The sequence below is a fragment of the Herpailurus yagouaroundi genome, unplaced genomic scaffold (genome assembly GCF_014898765.1).
Source record: "Herpailurus yagouaroundi ecotype Mexico unplaced genomic scaffold, PumYag 28, whole genome shotgun sequence".
Taxonomy (NCBI): domain Eukaryota; kingdom Metazoa; phylum Chordata; class Mammalia; order Carnivora; family Felidae; genus Herpailurus; species Herpailurus yagouaroundi.
In genome coordinates this window covers 159,938,475-159,963,440 of record NW_024412376.1, presented here as the reverse complement: position 1 = coordinate 159,963,440, position 24,966 = coordinate 159,938,475, and the positions used below count along the sequence as shown (strand labels likewise).

The 24,966-nt window shown below is 41.1% G+C and overlaps 1 long non-coding RNA gene across 1 annotated transcript; it reads right to left on the bottom strand.

Moving 5' to 3' along the window:
- Positions 1-3,161: 3,161 nt before the first annotated feature.
- Positions 3,162-24,747, bottom strand: LOC121034045 (uncharacterized). The gene is made up of 4 exons (XR_005792269.1): positions 24,527-24,747; positions 21,762-21,828; positions 18,319-18,518; positions 3,162-3,269 (listed from the first exon to the last, which is right to left on the bottom strand). It is a non-coding gene; the product is annotated as an uncharacterized LOC121034045 (long non-coding RNA).
- Between the last annotated feature and the right edge of the window lie 219 nt (positions 24,748-24,966).

The following is a 24,966-nucleotide window of genomic DNA, read 5'->3' as shown; positions in this document are numbered from 1 at the left end:
ACGCCCATTTTGCAGACCCTTGCTCCAGACAACCCAAATCACACCAACAAACACACAAATGCTCTTTGCCTGAGTTAACTCTGTCTAGTATAGGTGGGTATTCAATACTTATTGATGAAGGAAGGAAGAATGAATGATGAATAGTTGTATGCTTTGAATGTTACTTAAGCTCACTAAGTCCCACATTGGAAACACAGTTATGAATAATTTAGCTATTAAAAATGATCATGAATAAAAAATTTCTTGTTATTATTAATTCATAGGTTTGTACATTGATTTTTATAGGTGCTTTTGAAAGTGTGTGTGTGTGTGTGTGTGTGTGTGTGTGTGTGTTTTATTTCTCTGGTATTTCAGTCTTTGCCTTTGTATTCAAGGTTTGTTTTTCTCTACTAAATTATCCAATTTGTCATTTTAAAAAATACTCTCTGTTCTTCTGTATCTTTAAGGCTTTCCCTTTAGTCCTTAATCTTTTGTCTAGGACTCTGAAATTTAGTGATACAGCTTGGAAATGAGGCTGAGTGGCCAGAAATAGAAGGCCTTAGAGGTGTAGGGCCTTGCCTTCATCTAGACAGAGATTATATCTTGATTTCATGTTATTGCGCTTTGTTTTTAAAACAGAAAGGATGAAAAACCTACTGTAACCTAAAAGGATAAGGTAAATATTGTGACAACATAAATGTCAGCTGTGGCTGAAGATTGACTTCGAAGTCTCGTCTTTCTAATAAATTTGCATATATTCAGTAAAACTACAAAGCAGTTTTGAGCAAACCTCAGAATATATGAATGCATATGAGTGTAAATGACATAAAAATTCCTGGATTGGAAAACCAGAACAGTTTTAAATAGTTGGCTCTCCTAAGTGTTTACTGAGCACGTACTACATTCCCAATACGGGGCTATTCTCCCAGGAATGCAAAGATTGAACCATCACAGTACAATGGACTTGGCAGAATATTGCCACTTACTCACTGGCCTGAGGCACAAGGTGCTTTAATTTGCAAATTCTTGCTTCTTGTTCAAATTTCCATTTGAGGAAACTGAGAAACTAAGTATAAACCGCATAGGAACAGGATGAAACTAAAACCCCAGAGGAAGACCAGACATGCAAACCCAAGCCCTGGAGCCTGGCCAGGTTCAAGTCAAGACTCTGTCACTTATTAGATCTAAGAAGTAAGTATTTGTTACTATTGGCCATGTTTTCTCATGGAACACGGTACAATGAAATTTTCTCCCTCGTGGAGACGTTGTGAGGAATGAAATGGAAATCCAAGTCAATTGCTTAGGACAGTGACCAGCACACGCTCTGAGCTCAGTACACTTCACTGTATTGGGGGTGAAATCCCCAGCTGACTTTCCCAGTCCCATAGTCCATGCTTCTTCGACATGCTCAAGGTTTTTTAAAATGATTAAATAAAATGACCCTTGGCATTTACTTTCCCGGCACCTGACAAGTAGTAAGTACTCAACAGACTTCTATTTATTTATTAAATAAATAGGGGCAACTCTTTGTCTCTAGGAACTTAGTGGGGAAGAGCAAATACCTATTTGCATCCACGGTTAAATTTTGATGACTTCAAGTCACCATGACATTCAGTTTTCACAAGCAGGATGTGTTGCCCTCCTGTTTTAGAGTTCCTTACTGCCTAATTAAAATCAGCGTTTCCTTAACCAGATCTCACCTCTTGTTCATTAGCCTTGGCTCTGACTTGAGCCGTTTTTAAATCGACTGAAGAAAGATCAGGAAGCCTTTGCTGAAACCAACTGTGTCACAACTGGGCAATCACTGAATTAACAAACCGGTGGCTAATAACCAAATCAATTTAAAGCAACAACTCTTGCCGGGGCTTACTTTGCATCAGGCAACATGGTAGGTGCCAGACTCTACCAACATTAAGGCAGATCGGTGTCTTTCCTCTTGACGAAAACTAAGGGTGGTAATTTGGGGAAAAAAAGAGGCAAGAATAAAAAATTGCGGTGCATTTCACGATAAAAAAATCCCTAAGTGTTCATAACCCAATATTCTGTCAGCACCTGATGGAGGACAAGACTTCTTTAAGAAGTAATATTTGTCAATTTATGAAAAATATTTTTTCTAATATTTATTTATTTACTTATTGATTTATTGAAAGAAAGGGAGAGAGAGAGAGAGAGAGACAGAGGCAGATAGAGAGGGAGATAGAGAATCCCAATCAGGCTCCACACTGTCAGCACAGAGACCAACTGGGGCTCAAACTCACAAACCATGAGCTCCTGACCTGGGACAAAATCACGAGTGGACACTTAACCGACTGAACCACCCAGGCATCCCAAAAATCTTTTATTTTTTTAAATGTTTACTTAGTTATTTTGAGAGAGAGAGCATGAGAGTGAGAGTGGGGATGAGGCAGAGAAGAGATGGAGAGAGAGAATCCCAAGGAGGCCCTGCACTGTCCGTGCAGGACCCAACAGAGGGCTCGAACTCAGCGACTGTGAGATCATGACCTGAGCCCAAATCAAGAGTCCGACGCTTAAACGACTGGCTGAGCCACCCAGGTGCCCCCCAAATCTTTTGTTAATGTGAGAAAATGACTGAAATGATACACAGATAGCTTGCAAATACATGTTATTTTAACTTGAAACTATAAATGCACATGAATTCACTGGTCTTGTGTTGTAGACCAGATTCCTGCTGGAGTTTTACCTCTTTCCTGGACACAGCACAGCCACCGTGAATCATCTGTAATTTCCAGTTGAATTTTCCTTAAAACAGATCAGATTGTAAAGACACTTTTCAGACAATATTTACATAGCATTTAATCAAAACTTTAAAGTATCTTTCTGTATCTTACAGATATATTTCACCGCATCATTATACAATTTGGCGTTTATATATGTTTTTAGTCCACTGTCCTTTTATGAGTCATTCTAAAATAGTCAGGTTAGCTTTCTTTTTTTTTTTAATTTTTTTTTTTCAACGTTTATTTATTTTTGGGACAGAGAGAGACAGAGCATGAACGGGGGAGGGACGGAGAGAGAGGGAGACACAGAATCGGAAACAGGCTCCAGGCTCCGAGCCGTCAGCCCAGAGCCCGACGCGGGGCTCGAACTCACGGACCGCGAGATCGTGACCTGGCTGAAGTCGGCCGCTTAACCGACTGCGCCACCCAGGCGCCCCGAGCTTTCTAAGAAAAACGATGACACTCAGGAGTTTGTCTTTGTGGCTGTTTTATACTTTGCTGGTTAGTATAACCAAGCTGGTTGATTCGTTGGTTCATTTGTTTTCTGGGATTCTGCAAGATGAAACCAAAGTTCAACAGCTTGTTAGCTAGAGTTCTAGAAGCTCTGGGGAACTGAACACAGAAGCTCTAGGGAGACCGACCCAAAGAACAAGCAGTACAGAGGGAGTGACATGGAGTTTCTAGTATTAGCTTCCTGGGGCTGTTGAAACCTATCACCACAAATGGTGTTGCTTAAAATACCAGGAATTTATCATCCCAGTTTAAAAAAAAAAAATAATGTTTATTTATTTTTGAGAAAGAAAGACTGAGCACAAGCAGGGGAGAGCAGAGAGAGAGAGAGAGAGAGAGAGAGCAAGACGCAGAATCTGAAGCAGGCTCCAGCACAGACCCCGACGTGGTGCTCAAACTCATGAACCATGAGATTGTGACCTAAGCCAAAGTTGGACGCTTAACCAACGGAGTTACTCAGACTCCAGTATCCTCCCCATTTTGGAGTCTGAAATCTGAAAGTCTGAAATCGAGCTTTGGGGAAGATGTGATAAACTTGAAGACGTAAAGAAGAATCCCTCCCTCCTTCCCTCTTCCAACTTTGGGTGCTCTGGGAAATCCTTGGCTTCTGCAACTCCTGGCCTGTCATACTGATCTCTGCTCCCAAGTTCACGTCGTCTTCCCTGTCTTCTCTTCTGTGTATCTCATGTCTCTCCCTTCCTTTCTCTTCTAAAGATACTTGTTATTGGATTCAGGGCCCACATGAGTAATCAAAGATAATCTCATCTTAAGATCCCTCGTGTCATTATACCCACAAAGGCTCTTTGTCCAAATAAGTTCACATTCACAGGTGTCCAGGATCAAGGTGGACATATATGTTGGGAGCCTTCCATTCAGCCCATGGCAGAGGTCTTCTACCATAAAAAGAACTCCTCATATTGTTCTACTCCTCTACTTAAAACACTTCAAAGGCTTTAATCTCATTTACTCCAGCTGATATATATGCCACAATCTACCTTTCCTGACCTCTTCCCACACTCTCCATCACTGAACACACCAGCCACATTGACCCTCTTCCTGCTCTTCACATATCATATCTGTTCCTGTCTCTGGGTAAGTTTCCACGGTTCTTCCTACTCGAAGTGTTCTGAAAATGTTCACAGAGCCCACTTCTCAGTATGCTGGGCTCAGCTGAGTATCACCCTTCACGGGGACTGTGATGGCTTTGTATCAGTCAGATACCAACAGAAAACAGATGGCACACTCAGGACAGGGTAATTTGACAATTTATTGTCAAGGAGACTATTTATGACCATGTAGGTATAGGAGAACCACAAGGGAGAGATATATCAGGATCCCTTAGTAGTGGTGGTGACCAGAAGCCAGAATGAAGAAGAGGAGTGTAGAGTCCTAGGAAAATTAACCTTCGTACAGAGTCAGCCCAAGGTGACCCTGCAGAGAGGGAGCAGAGGAGACAAATATTCTGATTTGACTTTCCTCCCTCCTCCAATCTCTACAGGAGGCCAAATGGTCAAGAAAGCCAGGGGAACCTATGATGTAACCTCCCGGAGTCAGCTTTCTTCCAAACAGAGGGTAGCATAGAGATAAGCAAATATGTAGGGACAAATAAAGGACGTTCTGTTTTGGTATTTCATCCCTAGGCATTCGCTATCATCCCTCCCTGTTTCTCTTAATTTTCAGCACTTGGCTACTACATGAACCTACCCATTGTGTTATTTGCATCTATCCCACTCCAGTGTCTAAGTTCCATGAGGCCCATTTTATGTGTCATTCTATCTCTGTTGCCTGGATTTGTGCATGGTACACATTAAGTATTTGATACATATATCATCAGAGCTTAAATAAATAAAGTCCTATAGGTATTACTCAGTGTTCTCCAGTGAAATAGAACCGGGAGGAGGTGTGTAGATACATTACGAGAGAGAAATGTTTTTAAGAAATGAGCTCACATAATTACAGAGGCTGGCAAATCCAAAACCTGTAGTTCAAATTCCCAGGCTGTCTGTGGGTAGAATTCCTTTTCCTTGGGGCAGGTGGGGCTTTTGTTCTATTCAAGACTTTACCTGATTAGATAAGGCCCACAGCCATTTTGGAGGGCAATCTGCTCTACTCAAAGGGCACTGATTAAAATGCCGATCTCATTCAAATACATCCGCACTGAAACGTTCAGAAGAAAGTTTCACCACGTGTCCGGGCAGTGTGGCCCCGCCAGGCTGACACATAAAATTAAGCATCCCAATACCATACTATATTAAGAAGTCACACCATTCCAGCTATAGGATCATTTTTGAGTATTTTCTGTGTGCTGGCTACATGTATTATCTCATGCATTGCTTCATCCATTCCAGAAGGTATGATAAGCATCTTCTCTTTCTAGCTATGGAAAATAAGACCGAGCATGATTAAATAACCCATGCAGGTAGAGCTGGTTATTGACGTCTTCTGCCTGCAAATCTGTGTTCTTTCCACCGGTTATGGAACGAATTACCTATAGAAGTCGAGCTCCTAAAAATTAAAACAAAACAAAACAAAACAAAACACATTGAAGCAATGATAGAAAAACGTTAGGGAAAGTTACCCTTTCGTCTGTTACCGTCTCCTTAGTTGACCTGAAGACATGACCTGATGTTGTAAATTCTTGGCTTTCTCTATAAAAGGGATTACACTACGAGATTCCTCATCGGTTATGTTTTTGAAGCCCATATAGAGGAATCCTACTCTTTTGCCTCCTGATTGTGTCACTGAGATGCAGATTTCGCGACTGTCGTTTGGGAAATATGGCACTGTCCCAGACCTCTGGGTATTAGTGCACGGTGATTTAGATTTAGAAGCCAAACAACACTAATGCTAAATGCTTTTTTTTTTTTAACTTTATTTATTTATTTTGAGAGAAAGAGGGAGCAAGCGTGAGCAGGGGAGGGGCAGAGAAAGACAGAGAGAGAGAGATAGAAAGAATCTCAAGCAGGCTCCACATGGCCAGTGCAGTGCCCAATGCACGGGGCTTGATCTCATGAAGAGTGAGATCATGACCTGAGTCGAAATCCAAAGTCAGACATTTAACTGACTGAGCCATCCAGCTGCCCCAGTGCTAACTGTTAAGTAGCCAGGTAGGTGTAGAAAGGTGTAGAAAGGCACAACAAAGGAGGGAGTCAGAACCCAGCTGCCCACCCAATTCAAATAAATTCTCATGAGAGCAGGTCTAAAGATACAGGTTTAATATTGCCAGAGGCAGGAAGCAAACTGAAGACAGAGAGGCAGCAATCAATGAATATTCTTCTCCTTTAACTAAAAATGCTAATATGTATATAAATTGCTGACTGCTGGTATTTCGCCCAGGAAAGCTTTATCACTATCTACTTATTTATAAATAACCTCATCATTTCCAAATGATATTTGAGGCAAGTTATAGTATAACAGTATGTAGGAGAGATGATTTAAATCTCCAGAGTGAGGTGTAGTAAGAGAGGAAGTGAAAAGACGTGGAGAAAAAAAGCTTATTCACGCTCAGCACGGATTAAGAAATTTTACCGGAGAAACTTTAATTAAGAAATCTCTCCTGTTCATAGTTGTACTAGTCAGCTCAGGCAGCCACATCACAGCACCGCAGGGCAGCTAAGCAACAGAAATTTATTTCTCACGGTTCTGCAAGCTGGAAGTCCCAGATCAAGGTCTGGAGGGGTTGGTTTCTGGTGAGACTTCCCTTCCTGACTTGCAAACAGCCACTTGTCCTCACATGGCCTTTCCTCTGAGCAAGCAGAGAGAGAGAGAGAGAGAGAGAGAGAGCGCTAGCTCCTTTTCTTATAAGGCCATCAGTTCTAGAAGATTAAGGCCACACCTTTGTCACCTCATTTAACCTTAAATGACACCAAAAGGCCTTCATTCCAAATAGAATTGCCTTTGGGATTAGTTAGGGCTTTGGCTTAGGAATTTGGGGAGGTGGGACACAATCCAATCTGTCACAATACTTCTAACGTTAAATTGTGAGCTATGTTATTATTCCTGAGTCCTGTGCTCCTTGGAAATTCAGGTCAGGCTGAGTCTTTTGAGGTCAGTTTTGCACCTTTACCTCTGACTTCCCAGGTCTGGTTTCTGCCCCCCCCCCCCTTCCCACTGGGCATCCATGGATCTCTGGTTTACATCTCTCAGACACTTAGCTCATTGTCTCCTCTTCTAGTAACTCCGTCTGCAATGGATTAGGAGGTTCTGATAGCAAGGACTGTGACTTAAATGTCTTGCATGCATTCACTCAGTCAAATATGCATTGACTTCCATTTTGTGACAGGGACAATTCCTCGGATACATCCTCTGCCAAGTTTCTTATTCCCCCTGGCCTCATGGTGCTTACATTTTAAGGAGAGGATGTGATACAAATGAATACCAGTCAGAAACAATTAAAGTGAGGCAGAAGAGAAACATCTGTGCGTGGTGAGTTTTTCCAAAGTGGTTAAGTCAGTGCCTGACAGAGAGCAATAAGGAAGTATTTACTATTTACAATAGAAACAGAAGACCTCTACTGCGTGAAATTACACCTTAGCTGAAATCTAAAGACGTGAAAACAACCATCCTGCAGATTACTGTTCATTTATGTTCCAAGAAGAGGCAACGAAGGCGACGATGTGGAGAGAGTGGCGAATACCTGGGCAGCTAATCAACTTGCCAGGGGCCAACATAGACTGCAGGTGGAGAAATCATCAAGGGCCAGGTCACAAAAAAACACGTGACATGGAGGCCGGTACAAAATAGGAGCTTCTAAATGTGGCTAAAGAAACAAAAAGTGTCCAAAGTGCGGGGCAGGGTGACCAAACAAGGGTGTTTTAGCCAAGGACGGAGGCACAGTGCTAACTAAGCCCAGCACCATTTAGAGCCTACGCCGTAGGAGGGCACTGGGCAAATACCCCTTGTTCTTCCTTTTCCCTTATCTCCAGCCTCATGGTTTCACTCCACCTTTCCTGCCTTTCAGAGTTGGATGGTTTATCTCTCCATAGGCATCCTTTTTGGTAGAGGACAAAAAGCAGTTGTCATTTGACTAAGAAAGCACACCATTCCTTTAAATAAAAAAAGAGAGAGAGAGAAAAGAAGAGGAGAGGAGAGTAAAGGAGAAGGGAGGAGAGGGTGTGGGAAGAGGAGAGGAGGGAAAAGAAAAAAGAAAAGAAAAGAAAAGAAAAGAAAAGAAAAGAAAAGAAAAGAAAAGAAAAGAGAAAAGAAAAGGAAAAGAAAAGGAAAGGAAAGAGAAAGAGAGAAAGAGAAAAAAGAAGGAAAGAAGGAAAGAGAAAGAAGGAAGTAAAAGAAACTGTATAAAACTTGGGCCCTACCAGCCCTCCTGGTTAATTTAATTAAGCTAATAATCACTGGTCACCTATCATGCGCAAAAGATTTGACTGTTTGCTGCAGGAATTGCAAAGATGAACAAACCACAGTCTCTGTTTCAAGGAACTGACCACACAAACCCTCCCCTGGCCAAAAATCTCTATTTCTGATAAATATATACAAATTCACAGCCTCTCCAATAAAGGCTGTTAAATGGCAACGGAATGCAAGATGTATAGCGCCATTTGGAGTTGTAATGAGACAACATGCCTCTACCAAATATCCCAGAGCATGAGGCGCCTGGGTGGCTCAGTCAGTTAAGTGTCCAACTTTAGCTCAGGTCTCGAGTTCATGGTTCGTGTGTTCGAGCCCTGCGTCAGACTGTTAGCTTGGAGCCTGGAGCATGCTTTGGAGTCTATGTCTCCCTCGCTCATGTGCTCTCTCTCGCTCGCTCTCTCTCTTTCTCAAAAATAAAATAGAAAATGAAACATAAAAATAAACTATCCCAGAGCAGATCACAATGTCCAATGTAAGGAAAGTTTCTAATAAATGTTACATGAATGCTTTTGGCACACAGGTTTCATAAGACCGTGTTAGTACCGCAGAAGTGTGCTGGGACCATCTGACCATTTAATTTTCAAATTGTGTCTAGGTGCATTTTCTTTTTAAAAAATCGCATAGAAAAAGAATTAGCTGGAATAATAGCTCTGATCGTTGTACGATAGCTCTCGGAGGCTGATAGCAATTGATGTCATTTAATTATTCAAACGAGCAGTTAATCAAAACACACTGACCAGAAGTACAACAGATTTGATTTCTTCACTGAAACTCGATAATCATGGCTACATGTGACAAGGAATGGTATTACTAGACATTTTCTTTATATGTAAAGAAAATTGGGACTTTAAGAATTGCCCTCACAAGTTCTCTTTAAAAGACGATTTTGGTCACGTAGCTGTAATTCAGTGAACAATAGTTACGAGAGCATTTTTTTGAAGGTTAATTTTGGCACAGCTTGGTTTAGACTAAGTAAGGACTCTATGATGTTTATACACTATAAAACAGGCATGTTGCTCAGGGACATAAGCCTGGGCTGCAAGATGTCATTTTGTATTTGTTGATAGAGAAATCAACACTATAATTAATTAGATCTAGTGGTGCCATCAGCTGGCTCATTTGCCCCCGCAGAACTGGTTCCAAAAATCTCTCTCCTGGTCAAAGTCCTGTTCCTGTTCATTATTTCCTGTCAACTGAGCAGAGATAGAAGTCAGGAGTCATCGACTTTCAACCTGTATGCATGTCAATACGGCAGCCAGCCTTTTGGGGGTACTTTTCTACCTATGTTTTGAAGTCCTTGGGAGATCACAGCTCTGTTTTAAATGCTTTATTTTCTTTGAGCCTTGATATAGCCACATGGGGCAGACTAAATGCAAAATCATATGCTATTTTACAGTTGAGGATGAAGGTCTGAGTGGCCAGTAACTTGTAACTAGCAGATGGGTCCAGAGGGCTTACAGAATGGATTTTGAGAATCCTTATTTTCACCCACTTCCCTCCTGGCAACATCAATTCTTTATTCTCCCCAATTGCACAGCTTCATGCTGAGAGTCGCTTTCATTCCTTCTCAGGAGGGCCTCTCAGCCATCCCTTAATAACAAATCCTGCACAGGACCCATTTCCAAAGTCTGGCAAAGTGTGGTCGTTTTTAAATCCAGTGGCAGACATTACCTTAGAAACCTTCGTGAATGGTGGGGAAAGGAACTATTAAAAGGAGAAAATAGAGAGAAAAATTAAAGTGGAGGGGCGCCTGGGTGGCGCAGTCGGTTAAGCGTCCGACTTCAGCCAGGTCACGATCTCGCGGTCTGTGAGTTCGAGCCCCGCGTCGGGCTCTGGGCTGATGGCTCAGAGCCTGGAGCTTGTTTCTGATTCTGTGTCTCCCTCTCTCTCTGCCCCTCGCCCGTTCATGCTCTGTCTCTCTCTGTCCCAAAAATAAATAAACGTTGAAAAAAAAATTTAAAAAAAAAATTAAAGTGGAAAAAAGCTCTTATATCAGCTTTTCCCAGAAACAATGTTTCAGCTATTACATAAAAGAAGAGGCTGTCTCTTGCTGGCACAGAAGAGAATGGGAGGGAGGCTAAGGAAATTGGTGAAAAGAAACACTAGAAGTTCCAGAACAGTTGGCTACACGTACCATTAAATTATTAGGGCGGGGGGGGGATCATTCACTTTTACAAGAGGTAATGTCACTAACATGTCTTTATTAATATACATGTTTTGTTTATTTTTGTGTTTTTTTCAATTTTAGAAACAGCATCACAAATTGATGACACTATTTGAAAAACAAGGAACAAAGGTAATTACATATATTCTCATCTCCCAAACGTAGATGCTGTCGTGTCTATGTTCCTTTCTTATCTTTGTATGCAAATACACATTGTTTGATAGAACATTCTTCCAAATTGTCATAAAACGTTTGTAACTTGCTGCAGTTTGACCTGGGGAAGCATGGGGATCTGTTTCAGGAGGATGCACTCTTCTAAAACAAACTCGATAAAAGCATACGGGTAACAACCTCTTCACCGATGCTCTGTCTTGCACATGATCCCCAACCTCTATAGTTCTACTGTGAAATGGAACCATCTTAGGGCATTGACCATTTCTCCCTGCCGCAATCTAAAGGGTCTTCTTTCTTGAAATTTACTCAGTGCCCTGTGACCTTCTAAAGATGGCTGCCCTGAGCTTGGACCGGACCCATCTGAGGTCTCTCCTCCTTGGGTGCCCAGTGATCCTCTAAGTTACCCATGTGTATGCCCGGTGCACCTGAACACTCGAGCAGTTTTGCCTTTGGGTTTGCCTGAGCCTGGGGCACTGGTTCCGGGAGGTAGGTCTGGCCGGGGTACTTCACGTTGACAGGTGCTATATTCCCCCTTCACAGGGCCACACCATAATAGTACCGACCCACTGATAACCTCCCTCCAATGTAACTGAAAATAAGTCCCAAAGAATTCTACAAAAGAGAAGAAAAAAATCACACACAAAGTACCTGGGAGAATAGATAACGTAACATGTAGCAAATACTTGGATCTGAATATAAGTGAAATGTAATGAAATAAACAGAGAAGTATTCTGAAAAGCTAAGTCCAAAAAAATTAAAGAAAATATGCTTTTCAAAAGCTGTAATGAATGAAATTCAAAGAGAGAAAGTAGGAAATAAGTGTGCATCACTTATTTTAAATATTTATATTAAAGATTTATTATTCTTATAAATAAATAGCTCTTTAGATCAAATAGTAAGGAAAAAAACAGTGACTACTGTTTGGTATTTGGTATGGCTCATACGCACTTCATAAAATAAGAAATATCAATGTTGATAATATTGAGCATGACATATTCATTTACAGATGACAGGTTGGGGCGCCCGGGTGGCTCAGTCGGTTAAGCGTCTGACTTCGCTCAGGTCACGATATCACGCTCGGTGGGTTCGAGCCCCACGTCGGGCTTTGTGCTGACAGCTCGGAGCCTGGAGCCTGCTTCGGATTCTGTGTCTCCCTCTCTCTGCCCCTCCCCCACTCATGCTCTGTTTCTCTCTATCTCAAAAATAAAATAAACATAAAAAATTAAAAAAAAAAAAAAAGATGACAGATTAAAATAATACGTTTGTCTCCGGCCAGTATGGAGCAATAAGAGAGTTTTAACACACAGTAGGTAGACTAAGAATCACCAGAGTTGATAGATAGAGTTTGATGTGGGGGGAAAAAATTATATGCTCAGAGAGATTCATACCAGTATTATTTATAGAGCAAAAACCTGGAAGTATCTAGCTGTTGAATAAATATTCAAAATGATTAAATTAGAGTATCTCCACATATTATATTATGCAGCCTTAAAACGGTGTTTATAGTGACTTGTCAGTCATGTGACAACTTTTCCTGCCATGTTAGGTGACAGACACAGGATATAGTTGTGAGAAACACGCATGGAAGCACTTAGATGGAAATCCTCCAAAATACATTTTTATAAATGGATATTTTTACCTCATGTGTTCTTAAACTTGAGTGCAGCGAGGAATTTGTCCAAAGTGCAGATTCCTGGTCTACAGTCCTAAAATTTCTGATTCACTGGATTTGAAAAGGAATCTGCATTTTTAAACAGGCTTCCCGGGTGCCTTTGATACAGGTGAGTGCCGACTCCACCTGAGAAACGTGGTTATAATTTGTAAAATGATGGATGCAAGTATGTACAAATGCATGCAAAACCATACATGACATAGGACTATATAATATGTACTCTGCGATATAAATATATAAAATGTATAAAAATGTAGTCCTGATTATACCTGTTTCTTTTTAATTTTAACAATAATTTTCCAATATGTATGAGTAGTTTTTTTTTTTAATCTGTTTTTTTTTTTGTTTGTTTGTTTGTTTGTTTGAAAGGATTTGTAAGGACACCACATTCACTGGAGATAATTCTTGCTGTCTTCAATATGCTTCCTCTGGACATTTCTGCTTTAACTGGGAAATCATATTTCTCCTTTGCTCATTTTAAATCTCTACCCTCTTGGGGCATCTGGGTGGCTCAGTCGGTTAAGCATCCGACTTCAGCTCAGGTCATGATCTCTCGGTTCATGAGTTCAAGCCCCATGTCAGGCTCTGTGCTGACACCTCAGAGCCTGGAGCCTGCTTCGGATTCTGTGTCTCCCTCTCTCTGTGCCCCTCCCCAGCTTACTCTCTCTCTTTCTCAAACCTAAAAAAAAAAAATTAAAATTAAAAAATAAATAAATAAATCTCTGCCCTCAGTGGAAACCAAATGCAGTCTGAATGGCAGATTCTGGTTCTAGGGACTCCTATGAAACTGATAAGAGAGCAGAATGGAGCTGGCATAGGCAAAGTGGCCTAAAAGTCTGTTCTGTGGAACCTGAGGCTCTCTCTGGGGAGAGTATACATGAAAAGTGTAGGGTTGAGAGCCTATGAAAACAAGGATGGTTGATTTCAGCTCTACGGACTACCAGAGACACTTGGAAGAGGGTGTCTGCACCCCAGGGAAGCAGCGGGAAGCTCTGTATAGCCGCCTTCCTTGCATGCGAACAAAAAACGCCCGCTGACTCTGATTGAGTTGACAATGAAGGATCCATGTGATGTCATAGAGAAGCTCAGCTTCAGGATGGGCTCAAATATGGCCTCTAAACTACTTGCTTCTGCTCCGCAGACCTGCCAGGTAGACACCGGGCCCAAGGGTGATTCAAAGGAAAGAACACAGGCTTCAACACAAAATCGAAATGGACTGCTTTGTCCTACTACACCAGCTGTTTGCACTTGGTAGTTAATTGACAAGTCTTGCTTTACTCGTCAGTATAATGGTTGACTGGAATAGTTGTTTATCCAAAGGATGTAAAAATCCTGACTTGAAGGGGCACGTGTACCCCAATATTTATAGCAGTGGTATCGACAACAGCAAAATTATGGAAAGAGCCCAAATGTCCATTGACTGATGAATGGACAAAGAAGACGTGCTATATGTATACAATGGGACACAACTCGGCAATGAAAACGAATGAAATCTTGCCATTTGCAACAACGTGGTTGGAACTAGAGTGTATTATGCTAAGTGAAATAAGTCAGTCAAAGAAAGAAAAATATCGTATTTCATTCATCTGTGGAATTTGAGGTGCACAACAGATGAACATAGGGGAAGAGAAGGAAAAATAAAATAAAAACAGCGAGGGAAGCAAACCATAAGAGACTCTTAAATCAGAACACACTGAGGGTTGCTGGAGGGGAGGTGGGTGGGGGGATGTGCTAAATGGTTGATGGGCTTTAAGGAGGGCACTTGTTGGGATGAACACTGGATGTTATATGGAAGTGATGAATTACTGGGTTCTACTCCTGAAGCCAAGACCACATTGCATGTTAACTAACTTGAATTTAAGTTAAAAAAAAAATGGTTGATTAGAGAGAGAAACTTCTCAGGTATGGAATTTTCTCACCCGATTTTTGGCACAAGAGTATGTGGCTAGTCCTAACGTGAACAATGACATTTCTGGTGTTAATGGAAGCTGAGGAAGACTGGCCAGGATGAGTGGGGGAAGTGTATGGTGGGCAGAGAAGCAAGCAGCTGAAACAAACACCAGTAGGAGACAAGGTGTAGACGCTGGGGAGGAATCAGGGTTATCACACCGTCTGGCAAAGGGAGAGAATCCAGGAGGCTGAAGTGGGTCTGGGGTTAAGTCCGGATGGGAAGTGGGGTTGGTGTAGAACTGAACACTCCATACCAAAGCTGCTCATGAGAAAATGGGGTATGTTTTCCCTGGAGAAAGACAAAGGGGGAATGACCTAATGACATGGTTTTCACAATGAATTTGAAAGACTTGCGGAAGGACGTCTCCTTAAACTGTGTATCTCAGGGGCTCTGAATGTTACAACCTGTGAATCATTGGCGTGAGGCAAAATGATTGACTTGGAAAAGTGCTACAAGTGTCAATTTTTGCCTTGATTTCATATATATATATATATATATATATATACACATGCATACATATATACAACCATTGTATTATAAATTAAAAGCTAGAGACTAACAGCTATTTTCATTTTGGCATTGTGTTACTAATTAAGAGTTATTTGAATGTGAGAATGATAGGAATTACATACCCTTGGAATAAAAGATAGTCCTTGTGACCATATTTTGAGCCCTTTTTGCTTTATACAGTATACCTAAACTTCTTCTCTTAATGATCAGTGACAACTTTATCATAGACCTGGGCCAGAACTTTAATGACAGTTGGGGACACTTTGATAAGTGCAGAGGACAGTCACAGAAACAGGTGAAAGAAAGGTAAATTAAGGCTAAATTTGACTAAAGAAGAAAAATACAATTAGAAAAATAATTTGTGCTTTTTTTTGTTGTTGTTGAAAAGAGAGCTGATTTTTAAAAAGTGTTGCCTTGGGACACCTGCGTGCCTCAGTCGGTTAAGTACCCGACGCTTAGTTTCAGCTCAGGTCATGATCTCATGGTTCGTGAGTTTCAACCCCACGTCCGGCTCCTTGTTGAATGTGTGCAGTCGTCCAGATTCTCTCTCTCTCTCTCTGCCCTTTCCCACTCGTGCTCCCATACTCTCTCTCTCTCTCTCTCTCTCTCTGTCTCTCTCTCTCTCTCTCTGAGAATAAATAAATAAACTTAGAAAAACAAGTGATGTCTTGCTGAAAAGTAGTCTCCATATCCCTGGAAGCTTCCACCAAAGGCTGTATAATGGATTCTGAAATACCCAGAGGCATATGACAGAGAAGCAACACTCATTAAATGGCCACCAGGTCAGACACAGTACTCAGCCCTGCATATTTATTATATCCATTAATGCTAAGAGAGGCTGATGAACTTGCCCAAGGCCACAAATGGGAGACATGGAATTAAAACCCGGGCCTTCCTGCCTTTGCTATTAATAGCTTTATTTAGCTCCGTGTGTGGTACTAGAAATATGGCTGAGAGGCTTGACCGGATCTTCACAAAGGTACGAAATAATAGTGACCAAAAATATTTTTTCTGCTTTCTTTTTTTCCCTTTGCCTTGTGACATTACTCATTGTTTAGCTTAACTTTTTCATCCTTAAACATCCTTGTGGCTGGACAATTGCTAAAGCAGGTGTCACAAGACTTCTCCTATAAAAGACCAAAGATTCAATATCTTTAGCCTTGTGGGTCATTGTTTCTCTGCCTCAACCACTCAACTCTACCATTGTCACATGAAAGCAATGATAACCAATATGTAAATCAGTGAGGTTGACTGTGCTTGAGTAAAGCTTTATTCACAAAAGCAGGGGGCAGGCTCCTGTGGCCTGAGGGCTGTGATTCCCTGACACCTGTGTTGGTGATCCTGGAAGTCTCTTTCCAGCCAGTTTTATGCTCCTTCCAGGAGGAGCAGGAGTCTTATGTGATTGATCAGTTTGGAAGAGGGAAGTCTCTTTTCCTAGACTCACCCCTGCCCTCCCTCCCCAATCTGGCTCCTTTTTCATTATTTTGGTCTGTTCTCTGCTTTTAGGTGAGGATCCTTCCATGACAGAGGTCTGTGGTTATTCAAGTCTACCTGTAACTAGACGGGAGTGTTTAATTGCCAGGCATGGGTTTTAGGACTGTTTGTTACCCAGTGTGACCGCCAGCCTATCCTGACTGATGCATGGGGTAGAGCACAAGGAACTCCTTCCTCTGCCCATATTTAAACACATCTTCCATTCAGCATTTTAGCAGGTCGAAGGCTGATATTTGAGTTTTCATACATCTGAGTCCTGTGGCTAAATCTCAGTTGGTTCCAACATAGGGGGATCTTGTCTCCACCCCTGCAAAGCTACAGTTGGTCCCCACCCAAAGTTCAGTTCGGAGATTGAGAATGGTGATGTGACACATGCATGAAGAGGTCTGAGGAGGTTTGTAACATCCACAGCTGAGGTCTCTGGGAAAGGCAGGGCAGTCCTCTTAAGCAGGTTCATTAATTGCATGAGATAATCAGGAAAAGAAACGAGGGTGTGCCTCATTGCAGGTAGGGGGCACAGGCAAGGGGGAGGGTCCTCATGTGTGGGCAGGGGCTTGTGTACTTTGAACCCCCCTTGGGCACCAAAGGAGGGACCACCTGGGTTTTCATATCAGCTTTCTCAGGTATGGGACAAAGCAAACGAGGGAGGTGTAAAATATAACATCAAAAATGCATTCTAGCTTGAAGGAGGTGCACACTGTTTGGGGGGCCCGGGTGCATCAGTCTGTTAAGTGACCAACTCTTGATTTCGGCTCAGGTTACAATCTCATGGTTCATGAGTTCAAGCCCTGCATAGGGCTCTGCACTGACGGGGAAGAGACTGCTTGGGATTCTCTCTCTCCCTCTCTCTTTACCCCTTGGGCACACATTCTCTCTCAAGATAAATAAGCATAAAGAAACATTTTTTAAAAATGCAGGCAGTTTCTCTGATATAGTAGAGTTTTATTTAACTAGGTACCCTATCTCTGCCCACCTGGAATTAAAGATACGTATATAAGTATTTCCTCTTGATTCATCTGTGTACTCCTCAATAGAATATTTCTTGTCTTATCAATTTATCTATACTCATAGTTCAACACATCTTGAACAGAGTAAATGTCCTTATGTGCAATTGTAATTAATTGTTCCCTTATCTAAATAATGCAACCTAATTAGCTAATACATTTAGATAAACATACCTATGCAGACTCAAAAAGGGTTTGTTGTTGTCAGATTAATATGATGCTGAGAATTTTGTGGACCTCTCTAGTGCTAATAATCATAACTGTATCTAAGTTTACTTGCATTGCTCCAAGATGAAGTCAAATCTTCCAAAATTGGAATTAGGGAGGCTACCAAAAGGAGGCACAACCACATTTCCTGAGTTATCACATTCCCTAAAGCAACCACAGGTGAAGAGACACACGATTTTACACAAGTGAGAAGTAATGCTTTGTGTAGAAAGAAAGTCTACCTCGATATTATATTATGAAGTAATCTGGGAAAGAATCCAAATGGAGCCTCACACCTCTGACTGTATAATGATTGTGCTTTTTCACAAGGTCGAATAAGACATATGGAATATAAACTTTGGTCTTTAGGAATGAATGCCAGAGTTTCTGAAATCTTTCCAAATGTAGAATGGAGTAGAACACTTCTGATTAGAAAACCTCTTGTTTAAAATATATTTGTTTTGCAATCTTGTTTATTTTTACAGGCGTGGATTATGGAATCATGCATTCTTTGATATCCTAAGTAAGGCAAAATGAATTTATGCACTCACCAAGGACCCAAAGTTTCCATCCTAGTAAAAATGTTTACATGGTTGCAACACCCCCTTCCCTGGCTGAATCATGCCAAGACTCTCTCCATGGATTTGATATGGAAAGACCTTTGTGTGTTCTGTCTCCCAGTTACTGCTGATCAATGGCATTTCTGTGTTCCAAGAACTATTAAGGATTTCTATGTTCAGGTATCTGTCACCTGGATCAAAATAGAGAAGAATATGGAAGCATTATTTCTTGATAGCCACCTAGATCCCAGCAGTATCATGCAACAGATGATACTAAGATTTTTCAGTACATTTGAGGATCCAAGTAATACGTATAGATGAAGACAATGGTCAAGTTTCAGTGATCAGACACTGTTTGCGGTTTTGGTCAGTTTTTTAAAGTCAAAACAATAAATAATCCATAATGCTAACTGTTTTAAACAAGAGGCACCTAAACAAGTCAATAACATGGAAATGAGCTTTAAAACCATAGTTGGAACTTTCTGATCTGTTCTATTTACTATCTCCTAAATGGATGTTTTTCAATGCCTTAATTCTTCTAAGAGTATGTGCATGGGACTCTGGAGATGGAAGGACAGGTGTACAAGTTAGTTTATAAGTGATTTAGTAGAAACCATTGTATGAGGATTAAAAATAGGCTGTTTTGGTTTAGATTTTGACAAGCCCCTTTTGACAATTTTTAATTAGGTCTTCTCAAGAAGAAATAATTTGCAGAAATATGGGTTGGTTGCCTATTCAGAAATTGCCATCTATTTTAGTATACCACTGTAAAGGAGATATAATGATATATGATATATAGAGAGATATAGATATATGATATATAGAGAGAGATATATGATATATGCTATTATTAAAGATAGGTTAAAAATAATATCTGGGATTATAGGGTAGGATAAAGTCCTTAGAGATCATTTAGGCTAACTCTCTAATTAAAAAACAAAAGAGCAAATTTGGGGATATAATGGTTAAAGCTATTGCCCAAGACCACACAACCATTTGGTAGATAAACTAAATTTTAAACACAAGGCTCCTGGTTTTAAGGGAGTGCTCTTTCCACAAGCCTAACATGGTAGCACCCCAAAGTTTAATTCATATTTCAAATTTGTTGTTTTTATACATGTGAATTGTTTATTTATTCTCTCTCCACTCTAAGCCACTCATCCACTTGTTGAAAGACTATAAAACAAATCATTATCTAATGTAGTATGAAACACAGGGCAATTTGATCATGTCAGTATGTCCCATATATTTCACGTTCGAACCACTGAATAACAATTTTTAGCCTCTCAGAGAGTTTCTCTGTCCCCTGCCTCTGCCTTCAGCTACTTATTCCTGCTGGCTTTGCTGGCATTCACACTAGATTCAGTTTTGCAAGGTATAGATATTATTGTCTGACATTTCCTCCATGCGGCTCTTCTGTTTCCCAGCTGCTGTAGGACCATCTCACCCACGCAGAGATTACTGCAAGGCAGGTCTGCTAGAGTCAGCTCAGCGTGCATGTCCCACACTCTTTGACCATACACCGAACTTGAGTTAGCTTCGATAGGATAGTGCCCTAGGTTTCTATAAATTCTTGCCCTCACCTCCCATCTCACAGGGAAAGGCTTTTTGCCTGTGACTGGCTTGGTAAGGCTCTATAACTCTGGACTTCAATATCATCAAGCATTAAGAAGACTATTTGCCTAGACATATAAACTATGTCTTCAACCTAGCCTCTGAGAGCAGTATAAGAAATCACTTGGCCCTTATCTGTTGAATCCATTGTCTTACTTCTAAGTTGGTTCAGAATCCTGGTAGAGAAGATGGGTGCCTTTATTTGTGATTCCCTCAACAAAAACAAAATATCAACAGTGTTCTTAGGGTTTTACCTATATTTCCAGAAGATAATAATCTATTTTTCCATCTTTCAAAGTGCAAACACACTGATAATATAACGCATCTCTCGTCCATAGCCTCACATTTTAAAAAACACTTGACTAATTTGATAGGAAAAGTAATATGCAGTGTGCTTGCCAATCTTACATTACTTGTCAATATTCTACCATGATTTGAATTCTAAGGACTTTTTCATAATACCGAGAATGTGCCAGCTATCTCTATCTGGTAAAAGGTCAAGCTACCCATTGTATACTTCAAGCAGATGGTCCCCAAATGGTAACCTGTACAAACTGGAACTCATACACACTTTTGCATTACCTGCATTCAGATTTCTTCCTTCCCAGTAGATACTTTTTAAATAATTCATAAATCATGTTTATAATCTTTTGTCAATTAATAATGCAATAACTACAGCACAGAAATATTGCCAGTAAGTGGTTTATTGGTGATGGATTATCGTAGGACAATTTGACACATGTAAAATGCATAAACAAATCTCAGGGCACCTGGGTGGCTCAGTCATTTAAGGATCGGACCCTTGATTTTGGCTCAGGTCATGATCTCATGGTTTGTGGGTTCCAGCCCCACATCAGGCTTTATGCTGACATCACGGAGCCTGCTTGGGATTCTCCTTCTCCCCACCCCCACCCTGCCCCTCCCTTACACACATACTCTCTTTAGTTCAAAAATAAATAAACCAAAAAAATAAAAATAAAAAACAGAAATCTCAAACAAAAGAACAGTCAGAGGAATGTGGATGTAAAATCATATCTTTGGGGATTTTTTAAATCTAAGCTATACCCGCGTCGGGCTCTGGGCTGATGGCTCAGAGCCTGGAGCCTGTTTCCGATTCTGTGTCTCCCTCTCTCTCTGCCCCTCGCCCGTTCGTGCTCTGTCTCTCTCTGTCCCAAAAATAAATAAACGTTGAAAAAAAAAGTTTAAAAAAAAAAAAAGGGGGCGCCTGGGTGGCGCAGTCGGTTGAGCATCCGACTTCAGCCAGGTCACGATCTCGTGGTCCATGAGTTCGAGCCCCGCGTCGGGCTCTGGGCTGATGGCTCAGAGCCTGGACCCTGTTTCCGATTCTGTGTCTCCCTCTCTCTCTGCCCCTTGCCCGTTCGTGCTCTGTCTCTCTCTGTCCCAAAAATAAATAAACGTTGAAAAAAAAAATTTTAAATCTAAGCTATAAAGAGCAGCAAAAAAGATAAGTTATAGCCATATTTCAATTGCTAAACCCCATAGATATGTTGATATCTTATATTTGATAGTTACAATACATTGAACATTTTCTCAGGACGAGTAAAACCAATTCCCATAATCTGAGAACTGTAAGAAAATTGCTCCATTTTAGAGGGAAGGATATGGAAATAACCACATAATAACCATAAAGCAATATTCAAGATCCAACGTTTCAAAGCTGGACTCACAGAAAGCATTACAACGGAACGTTTAGAGATTGTCAGATCTTACCCCCCATTTGAGCTTTTATCTCCCTATTTTGTCAAATGAGCCGTCAGCTAATCTGAGTTTTACATCTCCTATATAAAAACATGACTTACCCATTTATAATTCTGGCCAGTCGATTTCATATCTGATACGAAAGGAGTATACAGATATCAAGACAGGCTAGAGAGAGATATCATAGAAAATCTGTGACAATCCATAACAGACAGCTTACAAATGAGCTGTGGTTAGTCCCCTTCCTGTATCCACACTCTATCACCAAGGGGCATCTGTTTCTTCCCCCTAAAACCCAGGTCACCTTTGTGACTCGCTTTGGCAAAAGAATGCGATGGAAGAGACAACGTGTCAGTTTTGAACCGTGGCTCTCAGGGAGTGGCATGCATCCGCTCTCTTTCTGCTCATTCTCTTGGACTCTTGTCCCCACCGCATGAAGTCCAGTCGAAAGTGCCAGAGGATGCAGTGTCACATGGAGCAGGAATGAGCCATTCCCACTGAGATGCCACAACAAAACTGGTAGCTGGTCACAGCTGCATGAGCGAGCCCTATGGACTAGACACACTGCCCAGCGAAGCCCAGTGCAAATTGCCAATCTGCAATTGCGAGCCAAATAAATACTTGTTTGGTTAAACCATGACTTTTAGGGGCGTTTGTTATGTAGCAGCAATTAGCAGATACCCAGTCTTCTTTAGCACCAATAAAAAATCTTCCTGTTTGTGACATTAGTGACCAGTACTAGCATGGAAGGCTCTGTCCAACTGAACAATGCCCTTCAAAGATGTCAGCTCCCGCTCACGTTGAAATCTTACGTTAGCGCCACTCAGAACACAAACTATGTCACCCGCTGGTCACCAGCAAAGGTTGATCCGTTACAGTCAGATCATCTCAGTGGTAGAATTGTAAAGGGTAGAGCCGAGAATAAGGGAACATCTTTTTGCACCCAAGGGTGAACATCAGTGACTTAGGACAACAGGATTTCTTTGAAATTAATCACCAGAACGCCATTGCCTATTGGCCAATACCAACACAGAAGATGAGATAAGGAGTATTCCTGTTACTCAAGCCAAGTGACCACTTAGAAAGTTTAATGTGTATTGCCAGGAAGATGAGAGACATAGCAAATGCCATTTGGCCCTTGCTTTGAGAAGTCCCTTCTGCCAGCAGCATAGAGAAGGCACGGGTTACATGGAGGAAAAACAGCCTGTATGAGATCAGACAGCAAAAACATTTGCAGTTGGGCCAGGTGTGGATCCTGTGGAAGGGGGGTATACAGAGTGGTCCTGAGGAGTTCACCCAAGAGGGCAGCCTCGAGGAGCAAGGTGTCCCCAACTATGGGAAGGGTAATAGAAGGTGAAGGATTGAGTTGTTAGTGTCTGAAAGCTGAGTTATGGCCTCGATTAAAAAAAAAAAGAAAGAAAAGAAAAAAGTAGGACTGAGGATATTGGATAGGCACTTCAAATAGCTCCCAATAAAATACAGCATAAAGGAAGGAATTAGCCACGTATTTTAAATGTTTGGGCCAAATTAAAACTTTAAATGGTATAAGAGATTTTTCTCTTCCTAATTCTTCCCCTTCATTTCTTCCTGCTGAGAGGGAACCACAAACAGCAATTAGGGATTGGAGAGGAAAAGAAGTGGAAAAGAGGAAAGTAGACCACAGTTCCTTCCCATTCCATGCTTTCTGGTGTAAGTCAAGCCTAAGCTTTAAAGACTAAGAAACCTTTGAAATGGGGTGAGTAATGTAAGGCTTGATACTATGTAGAGAGGCACTGCCTTTAAATATATTGGAAAAAAATATACTATTTTTTATTACTTGAAATTAACCAGAAAACTTATTTTTTCCTCTAATTTCATCCAAGGTTAGAGAAAAGCAACTCTAGTAAATTGCTTTGGAAAAACATTGGTGGGAAAGCATAAAGTGATAGAGGACCAAGTCCAGCTCAAACAATAAATTTTACTTGTACATAAGTAGACTTTAAGTTCTAATTCCTTTTAGAAGACCCATGTTTAGTAATGATAAGAAATTATCTTAAAGGAAACAATGATGTTACTCAACAACAACAACAAAAAAAAAAAAAAACAATGAGCTATTAAATGTCTGAGAGTTGGCAATTAAAAAAATAAAATGATAGAAGTTTATTTCCATCATTCCTAGCTAGTCAGTGTATCATTTTTTACCATGCAAATGAAGATATCATGTAGGAAATCAATATTGTTATTTTTCCTTGACTGCAATATTTGTAGACAAAGAGTGTATCTCATTGGGGCCTCTTTCTTCTTGACATTATTTTACCCATTGTATTGTCATCCACTTATTCAATAAGCAGGTATCCATTGTCCATCTAGTTTGCAAAACCATGGGACTAGTGCAGGAGATAAAAGGAGAAATCCACAGTCCCATTTCTCACTAAAAATTCACTAAGTGGTAAGGAAGATAAAACAGACAAATGCATCCATATAATTAATTGAAATAAGTAGCTGGCACTTGGAAACGCAGTGGAGGCTGCCTGCCTAAGCCAAGATGGATTGGGAGAAGACCTTTCTGAGCTAAATTGTTAAGAATGAACAGAAAGGTTCTAGGCAGAGAACCAGGAGAAGGGGGTCCTAAGAGAGAAGAACACTGGGAGTAAAGACAGAAAGACAGAGAACCATCATGGTGCATTCAAGGATGTCACATGTCTCCTCTGGCTTGTAAGAAGAGCATTTGGGTCCAAGATAGAAGGGATCAGAATAAAGAAGTAAGAACCAAATCTTGAATAGCCTTATTCCAAAGGCAGTGAGGAGCCCAGCAGTGGCAAGACTAACTTCCGTGTTTACATCCTCCTAAGTAAATGTTCTATTGAATCTCAAAGGCATCCCTTACCCAGCAGCCTCATGGCCTTATGCTGTGTGCCCTGAGGGGCACGTCGTTTCTGTAAGTCGCTCCTCTTCCTGAAGGTGTGGGCTGCCACGTTGTCCTTATTATCTAGTTCTTGCAAACAAGGTCAATAATTTTGTGGAAGAGAGCTAAAGGAAGTAGCTAAGATCGACAATCATCTTCTTTTTTCCAGTTCCCTCTGCTCTTTTATAACTGCTCTGGGGACATGTTTTGTTGTTTTTTTTTTTAATTTTTTTTTCAACGTTTATTTATTTTTGGGACAGAGAGAGACAGAGCATGAACGGGGGAGGGGCAGAGAGAGAGGGAGACACAGAATCGGAAACAGGCTCCAGGCTCTGAGCCATCAGCCCAGAGCCCGACGCGGGGCTCGAACTCACGGACCGCGAGATCGTGACCTGGCTGAAGTCGGACGCTTAACCGACTGC